Source organism: Rhipicephalus microplus, unplaced genomic scaffold (assembly GCF_043290135.1).
Source record: "Rhipicephalus microplus isolate Deutch F79 unplaced genomic scaffold, USDA_Rmic scaffold_115, whole genome shotgun sequence".
Lineage (NCBI taxonomy): Eukaryota > Metazoa > Arthropoda > Arachnida > Ixodida > Ixodidae > Rhipicephalus > Rhipicephalus microplus.
Genome location: NW_027464687.1, coordinates 560,606 through 570,000, shown reverse-complemented (window position 1 = coordinate 570,000; position 9,395 = coordinate 560,606).

The following is a 9,395-nucleotide window of genomic DNA, read 5'->3' as shown; positions in this document are numbered from 1 at the left end:
GAACCGCGCGGTAGGGGCTCGAGACAAAGCTCGGCCCTAAACCGCGCCAAGTACGGAAGGAACGGCGCGGAGAGGGCTCGAGACAAAGCTCGACCCTAAACCGCGCCAAGTACGGAGGGAACAGCGCGGCTAAGGGCTCGAAACAAACCCTAAACCGCGCCAAGTACGGAGGGAACAGCGCGGCTAAGGGCTCGAAACAAACCCTAAACCGCGCCAAGTACGGAAGGAACGGCGCGGAGAGGGCTCGAGACAAAGCTCGACCCTAAACCGCGCCAAGTACGGAGGGAACAGCGCGGCTAAGGGCTCGAAACAAACCCTGAACCGCGCCAAGTACGAAAGGAACGGCGCGCAGTAGGGGTTTAAAACAAAGCTGGTCCCAAAATCGCGCCAAGTACGAAAGGAACAGCGCGGTCGAGACTCGGAAGAAAAAGCTTTCAAAGTGTCGTAGCACGATGCACACTGCTGTTCGTGTGGAACAAACGTGACTACCGTGCTGTACGGTGGAGTTCTGTGCGCAAAAGCGGCGCGTGTGTTTCTAAGCACCACAGCGTTGTGTCAAAAAAGAGGTGCCTGAGAGAAACGCATGCGACTGCCGTGCTTTGCGGCATAGCACCGTGCGCAAAAACGGTGCGCATGCAAGAGGTGTCAGAGCTAGCGAACTTGTGCCACGAGCAACAGGTCACTAAAAGCCTATAGATGACGGTGTTGGAGGAAAAGAAAAATATCGAGAAAGCACTGCGGTGTGCCGTGCGTAGGGACGGGCGCGCGTGCCACATGCCGCCGAAATATGGGTGTCGGAGAAAACAGAGTGCCGCGCGTAACGAGGGGCGCGCGTGTTACAGAGAGATATGCCCAAACGCATGAAAGTGTACGCAGGTGTCCTAAGGCAGTTTTTTTTTTTTTTTTCCTCATTTTGATGTCGCCCCGGCTGACGCGGTTTTCGTTTTTCCGTGCCGCTCCGGCTGACGCGGTTTTCGTTTTTCCGTGCCGCCCCGGCTGACGCAGTTTTTGCGCCGCCCCGGCTGACGCGGTTTTTGCGCCGCCCCGGCTGACGCGGTTTTCGCGCCGCCCCGGCTGACGCGGTTTTCGCGCCGCCCCGGCTGACGCGGTTTTTGCGTCGCCCCGGCTGACGCGGTTCGGACTTTGCACTTTTTGGCTCACCCCGGCTGGCGGCCCACTCACTCGATCGCCAGGTCTGTTTGCCCCGGTGGTTCCACCGCCAGGCTTAAGCGCGAACTTTTTTTGTTTGTTTTCTTTTGATTAAGCGCAAGCTTTTTTCTTTGTTTTCTTTTAATTAAGCGCGGGCTTTTTTCTTTGTTTTTTTTTTTTATTTCGCCCCGGCAGACGCGGTTTTTGCGCCGCCCCGGCTGACGCGGTTTTTGCCGCCCCGGCTGACGCAGTTCGGACTTAGCACTTTTCGGCTGTGCCTGGCTGGCGGCCCACTCACTCGATCGCCATGTCTGTTTGCCACAGTTTTCCCGGTGGTGCCGCACCCGGGCTCGCCCCGGCTGACGCAGTTTTCGCGCCGCCCCGGCTGACGCGGTTTCGTGCCGCCCCGGCAGACGCGGTTTTCGCGCCGCCCCGGCTGACGCGGTTTCGTGCCGCCCCGGCAGACGCAGTTCGGACTTAGCACTTTTCGGCTGTGCCTGGCTGGCGGCCCACTCACTCGATCGCCATGTCTGTTTGCCACAGTTTTCCCGGTGGTGCCGCACCCGGGCTCGCCCCGGCTGACGCAGTTTTCGCGCCGCCCCGGCTGACGCGGTTTCGTGCCGCCCCGGCAGACGCGGTTTTCGCGCCGCCCCGGCTGACGCGGTTTCGTGCCGCCCCGGCAGACGCAGTTCGGACTTAGCACTTTTCGGCTGTGCCTGGCTGGCGGCCCACTCACTCAATCGCCATGTCTGTTTGCCACAGTTTTCCCGGTGGTGCCGCACCCGGGCTCGCCCCGGCTGACGCAGTTTTCGCGCCGCCCCGGCTGACGCGGTTTCGTGCCGCCCCGGCAGACGCGGTTTTCGCGCCGCCCCGGCTGACGCGGTTTCGTGCCGCCCCGGCAGACGCAGTTCGGACTTAGCACTTTTCGGCTGTGCCTGGCTGGCGGCCCACTCACTCGATCGCCATGTCTGTTTGCCACAGTTTTCCCGGTGGTGCCGCACCCGGGCTCGCCCCGGCAGACGCGTTTTTTTTTTCTTTCGCCCCGGCTGACGCAGTTTTCGCGCCGCCCCGGCTGACGCGGTTTCGTGCCGCCCCGGCAGACGCGGTTTTTTGCGCCGCCCCGGCTGACGCGGTTTTTGCCGCCCCGGCTGACGCAGTTCGGACTTAGCACTTTTCGGCTGTGCCTGGCTGGCGGCCCACTCACTCGATCGCCATGTCTGTTTGCCACAGTTTTCCCGGTGGTGCCGCACCCGGGCTCGCCCCGGCTGACGCAGTTTTCGCGCCGCCCCGGCTGACGCGGTTTCGTGCCGCCCCGGCAGACGCGGTTTTCGCGCCGCCCCGGCTGACGCGGTTTCGTGCCGCCCCGGCAGACGCAGTTCGGACTTAGCACTTTTCGGCTGTGCCTGGCTGGCGGCCCACTCACTCGATCGCCATGTCTGTTTGCCACAGTTTTCCCGGTGGTGCCGCACCCGGGCTCGCCCCGGCTGACGCAGTTTTCGCGCCGCCCCGGCTGACGCGGTTTCGTGCCGCCCCGGCAGACGCGGTTTTCGCGCCGCCCCGGCTGACGCGGTTTCGTGCCGCCCCGGCAGACGCAGTTCGGACTTAGCACTTTTCGGCTGTGCCTGGCTGGCGGCCCACTCACTCGATCGCCATGTCTGTTTGCCACAGTTTTCCCGGTGGTGCCGCACCCGGGCTCGCCCCGGCTGACGCAGTTTTCGCGCCGCCCCGGCTGACGCGGTTTCGTGCCGCCCCGGCAGACGCGGTTTTCGCGCCGCCCCGGCTGACGCGGTTTCGTGCCGCCCCGGCAGACGCAGTTCGGACTTAGCACTTTTCGGCTGTGCCTGGCTGGCGGCCCACTCACTCGATCGCCATGTCTGTTTGCCACAGTTTTCCCGGTGGTGCCGCACCCGGGCTCGCCCCGGCAGACGCGTTTTTTTTTTTTCTTTCGCCCCGGCTGACGCAGTTTTCGCGCCGCCCCGGCTGACGCGGTTTCGTGCCGCCCCGGCAGACGCGGTTTTTTGCGCCGCCCCGGCTGACGCGGTTTTTGCCGCCCCGGCTGACGCAGTTCGGACTTAGCACTTTTCGGCTGTGCCTGGCTGGCGGCCCACTCACTCGATCGCCATGTCTGTTTGCCACAGTTTTCCCGGTGGTGCCGCACCCGGGCTCGCCCCGGCTGACGCAGTTTTCGCGCCGCCCCGGCTGACGCGGTTTCGTGCCGCCCCGGCAGACGCGGTTTTCGCGCCGCCCCGGCTGACGCGGTTTCGTGCCGCCCCGGCAGACGCAGTTCGGACTTAGCACTTTTCGGCTGTGCCTGGCTGGCGGCCCACTCACTCGATCGCCATGTCTGTTTGCCACAGTTTTCCCGGTGGTGCCGCACCCGGGCTCGCCCCGGCTGACGCAGTTTTCGCGCCGCCCCGGCTGACGCGGTTTCGTGCCGCCCCGGCAGACGCGGTTTTCGCGCCGCCCCGGCTGACGCGGTTTCGTGCCGCCCCGGCAGACGCAGTTCGGACTTAGCACTTTTCGGCTGTGCCTGGCTGGCGGCCCACTCACTCGATCGCCATGTCTGTTTGCCACAGTTTTCCCGGTGGTGCCGCACCCGGGCTCGCCCCGGCTGACGCAGTTTTCGCGCCGCCCCGGCTGACGCGGTTTCGTGCCGCCCCGGCAGACGCGGTTTTCGCGCCGCCCCGGCTGACGCGGTTTCGTGCCGCCCCGGCAGACGCAGTTCGGACTTAGCACTTTTCGGCTGTGCCTGGCTGGCGGCCCACTCACTCGATCGCCATGTCTGTTTGCCACAGTTTTCCCGGTGGTGCCGCACCCGGGCTCGCCCCGGCTGACGCAGTTTTCGCGCCGCCCCGGCTGACGCGGTTTCGTGCCGCCCCGGCAGACGCGGTTTTCGCGCCGCCCCGGCTGACGCGGTTTCGTGCCGCCCCGGCAGACGCAGTTCGGACTTAGCACCTTTCGGCTGTGCCTGGCTGGCGGCCCACTCACTCGATCGCCATGTCTGTTTGCCACAGTTTTCCCGGTGGTGCCGCACCCGGGCTCGCCCCGGCAGACGCGTTTTTTTTTTTTCTTTCGCCCCGGCTGACGCAGTTTTCGCGCCGCCCCGGCTGACGCGGTTTCGTGCCGCCCCGGCAGACGCGGTTTTTTGCGCCGCCCCGGCTGACGCGGTTTTTGCCGCCCCGGCTGACGCAGTTCGGACTTAGCACTTTTCGGCTGTGCCTGGCTGGCGGCCCACTCACTCGATCGCCATGTCAGTTTGCCACAGTTTTCCCGGTGGTGCCGCACCCGGGCTCGCCCCGGCTGACGCAGTTTTCGCGCCGCCCCGGCTGACGCGGTTTCGTGCCGCCCCGGCAGACGCGGTTTTCGCGCCGCCCCGGCTGACGCGGTTTCGTGCCGCCCCGGCAGACGCAGTTCGGACTTAGCACTTTTCGGCTGTGCCTGGCTGGCGGCCCACTCACTCGATCGCCATGTCTGTTTGCCACAGTTTTCCCGGTGGTGCCGCACCCGGGCTCGCCCCGGCTGACGCAGTTTTCGCGCCGCCCCGGCTGACGCGGTTTCGTGCCGCCCCGGCAGACGCGGTTTTCGCGCCGCCCCGGCTGACGCGGTTTCGTGCCGCCCCGGCAGACGCAGTTCGGACTTAGCACTTTTCGGCTGTGCCTGGCTGGCGGCCCACTCACTCGATCGCCATGTCTGTTTGCCACAGTTTTCCCGGTGGTGCCGCACCCGGGCTCGCCCCGGCTGACGCAGTTTTCGCGCCGCCCCGGCTGACGCGGTTTCGTGCCGCCCCGGCAGACGCGGTTTTCGCGCCGCCCCGGCTGACGCGGTTTCGTGCCGCCCCGGCAGACGCAGTTCGGACTTAGCACTTTTCGGCTGTGCCTGGCTGGCGGCCCACTCACTCGATCGCCATGTCTGTTTGCCACAGTTTTCCCGGTGGTGCCGCACCCGGGCTCGCCCCGGCTGACGCAGTTTTCGCGCCGCCCCGGCTGACGCGGTTTCGTGCCGCCCCGGCAGACGCGGTTTTCGCGCCGCCCCGGCTGACGCGGTTTCGTGCCGCCCCGGCAGACGCAGTTCGGACTTAGCACTTTTCGGCTGTGCCTGGCTGGCGGCCCACTCACTCGATCGCCATGTCTGTTTGCCACAGTTTTCCCGGTGGTGCCGCACCCGGGCTCGCCCCGGCAGACGCGTTTTTTTTTTTTCTTTCGCCCCGGCTGACGCAGTTTTCGCGCCGCCCCGGCTGACGCGGTTTCGTGCCGCCCCGGCAGACGCGGTTTTTTGCGCCGCCCCGGCTGACGCGGTTTTTGCCGCCCCGGCTGACGCAGTTCGGACTTAGCACTTTTCGGCTGTGCCTGGCTGGCGGCCCACTCACTCGATCGCCATGTCTGTTTGCCACAGTTTTCCCGGTGGTGCCGCACCCGGGCTCGCCCCGGCTGACGCAGTTTTCGCGCCGCCCCGGCTGACGCGGTTTCGTGCCGCCCCGGCAGACGCGGTTTTCGCGCCGCCCCGGCTGACGCGGTTTCGTGCCGCCCCGGCAGACGCAGTTCGGACTTAGCACTTTTCGGCTGTGCCTGGCTGGCGGCCCACTCACTCGATCGCCATGTCTGTTTGCCACAGTTTTCCCGGTGGTGCCGCACCCGGGCTCGCCCCGGCTGACGCAGTTTTCGCGCCGCCCCGGCTGACGCGGTTTCGTGCCGCCCCGGCAGACGCGGTTTTCGCACCGCCCCGGCTGACGCGGTTTCGTGCCGCCCCGGCAGACGCAGTTCGGACTTAGCACTTTTCGGCTGTGCCTGGCTGGCGGCCCACTCACTCGATCGCCATGTCTGTTTGCCACAGTTTTCCCGGTGGTGCCGCACCCGGGCTCGCCCCGGCTGACGCAGTTTTCGCGCCGCCCCGGCTGACGCGGTTTCGTGCCGCCCCGGCAGACGCGGTTTTCGCGCCGCCCCGGCTGACGCGGTTTCGTGCCGCCCCGGCAGACGCAGTTCGGACTTAGCACTTTTCGGCTGTGCCTGGCTGGCGGCCCACTCACTCGATCGCCATGTCTGTTTGCCACAGTTTTCCCGGTGGTGCCGCACCCGGGCTCGCCCCGGCTGACGCAGTTTTCGCGCCGCCCCGGCTGACGCGGTTTCGTGCCGCCCCGGCAGACGCGGTTTTCGCGCCGCCCCGGCTGACGCGGTTTCGTGCCGCCCCGGCAGACGCAGTTCGGACTTAGCACTTTTCGGCTGTGCCTGGCTGGCGGCCCACTCACTCGATCGCCATGTCTGTTTGCCACAGTTTTCCCGGTGGTGCCGCACCCGGGCTCGCCCCGGCAGACGCGTTTTTTTTTTTCTTTCGCCCCGGCTGACGCAGTTTTCGCGCCGCCCCGGCTGACGCGGTTTCGTGCCGCCCCGGCAGACGCGGTTTTTTGCGCCGCCCCGGCTGACGCGGTTTTTGCCGCCCCGGCTGACGCAGTTCGGACTTAGCACTTTTCGGCTGTGCCTGGCTGGCGGCCCACTCACTCGATCGCCATGTCTGTTTGCCACAGTTTTCCCGGTGGTGCCGCACCCGGGCTCGCCCCGGCTGACGCAGTTTTCGCGCCGCCCCGGCTGACGCGGTTTCGTGCCGCCCCGGCAGACGCGGTTTTCGCGCCGCCCCGGCTGACGCGGTTTCGTGCCGCCCCGGCAGACGCAGTTCGGACTTAGCACTTTTCGGCTGTGCCTGGCTGGCGGCCCACTCACTCAATCGCCATGTCTGTTTGCCACAGTTTTCCCGGTGGTGCCGCACCCGGGCTCGCCCCGGCTGACGCAGTTTTCGCGCCGCCCCGGCTGACGCGGTTTTTGCCGCCCCGGCTGACGCAGTTCGGACTTAGCACTTTTCGGCTGTGCCTGGCTGGCGGCCCACTCACTCGATCGCCATGTCTGTTTGCCACAGTTTTCCCGGTGGTGCCGCACCCGGGCTCGCCCCGGCTGACGCAGTTTTCGCGCCGCCCCGGCTGACGCGGTTTCGCGCCGCCCCGGCTGACGCGGTTTCGTGCCGCCCCGGCAGACGCGGTTTTCGCGCCGCCCCGGCTGACGCGGTTTTTGCGTCGCCCCGGCTGACACGGTTCGGACTTTGCACTTTTCGGCTGTGCCTGGCTGGCGGCCCACTCACTCGATCGCCATGTCTGTTTGCCACAGTTTTCCCGGTGGTGCCGCACCCGGGCTCGCCCCGGCTGACGCAGTTTTCGCGCCGCCCCGGCTGACGCGGTTTCGTGCCGCCCCGGCAGACGCGGTTTTCGCGCCGCCCCGGCTGACGCGGTTTCGTGCCGCCCCGGCAGACGCAGTTCGGACTTAGCACTTTTCGGCTGTGCCTGGCTGGCGGCCCACTCACTCGATCGCCATGTCTGTTTGCCACAGTTTTCCCGGTGGTGCCGCACCCGGGCTCGCCCCGGCTGACGCAGTTTTCGCGCCGCCCCGGCTGACGCGGTTTCGTGCCGCCCCGGCAGACGCGGTTTTCGCGCCGCCCCGGCTGACGCGGTTTCGTGCCGCCCCGGCAGACGCAGTTCGGACTTAGCACTTTTCGGCTGTGCCTGGCTGGCGGCCCACTCACTCGATCGCCATGTCTGTTTGCCACAGTTTTCCCGGTGGTGCCGCACCCGGGCTCGCCCCGGCTGACGCAGTTTTCGCGCCGCCCCGGCTGACGCGGTTTCGTGCCGCCCCGGCAGACGCGGTTTTCGCGCCGCCCCGGCTGACGCGGTTTCGTGCCGCCCCGGCAGACGCAGTTCGGACTTAGCACTTTTCGGCTGTGCCTGGCTGGCGGCCCACTCACTCAATCGCCATGTCTGTTTGCCACAGTTTTCCCGGTGGTGCCGCACCCGGGCTCGCCCCGGCTGACGCAGTTTTCGCGCCGCCCCGGCTGACGCGGTTTCGTGCCGCCCCGGCAGACGCGGTTTTCGCGCCGCCCCGGCTGACGCGGTTTCGTGCCGCCCCGGCAGACGCAGTTCGGACTTAGCACTTTTCGGCTGTGCCTGGCTGGCGGCCCACTCACTCGATCGCCATGTCTGTTTGCCACAGTTTTCCCGGTGGTGCCGCACCCGGGCTCGCCCCGGCAGACGCGTTTTTTTTTTCTTTCGCCCCGGCTGACGCAGTTTTCGCGCCGCCCCGGCTGACGCGGTTTCGTGCCGCCCCGGCAGACGCGGTTTTTTGCGCCGCCCCGGCTGACGCGGTTTTTGCCGCCCCGGCTGACGCAGTTCGGACTTAGCACTTTTCGGCTGTGCCTGGCTGGCGGCCCACTCACTCGATCGCCATGTCTGTTTGCCACAGTTTTCCCGGTGGTGCCGCACCCGGGCTCGCCCCGGCAGACGCGTTTTTTTTTTCTTTCGCCCCGGCAGACGTGGTTCCCTCCCCCCCCCCCCCTTTTCGCTCGCCCCGGCTGACGAGGTTTTCGCGCCGCCCCGGCTGACGCAGTTTTCGCGCCGCCCCGGCTGACGCGGTTTCGTGCCGCCCCGGCTGACGCGGTTTTCGCGCCGCCCCGGCTGACGCGGTTTTTGCGTCGCCCCGGCTGACACGGTTCGGACTTTGCACTTTTCGGCTGTGCCTGGCTGGCGGCCCACTCACTCGATCGCCATGTCTGTTTGCCACAGTTTTCCCGGTGGTGCCGCACCCGGGCTCGCCCCGGCTGACGCAGTTTTCGCGCCGCCCCGGCTGACGCGGTTTCGTGCCGCCCCGGCAGACGCGGTTTTCGCGCCGCCCCGGCTGACGCGGTTTCGTGCCGCCCCGGCAGACGCAGTTCGGACTTAGCACTTTTCGGCTGTGCCTGGCTGGCGGCCCACTCACTCGATCGCCATGTCTGTTTGCCACAGTTTTCCCGGTGGTGCCGCACCCGGGCTCGCCCCGGCTGACGCAGTTTTCGCGCCGCCCCGGCTGACGCGGTTTCGTGCCGCCCCGGCAGACGCGGTTTTCGCGCCGCCCCGGCTGACGCGGTTTCGTGCCGCCCCGGCAGACGCAGTTCGGACTTAGCACTTTTCGGCTGTGCCTGGCTGGCGGCCCACTCACTCGATCGCCATGTCTGTTTGCCACAGTTTTCCCGGTGGTGCCGCACCCGGGCTCGCCCCGGCAGACGCGTTTTTTTTTTTTCTTTTGCCCCGGCTGACGCAGTTTTCGCGCCGCCCCGGCTGACGCGGTTTCGTGCCGCCCCGGCAGACGCGGTTTTTTGCGCCGCCCCGGCTGACGCGGTTTTTGCCGCCCCGGCTGACGCAGTTCGGACTTAGCACTTTTCGGCTGTGCCTGGCTGGC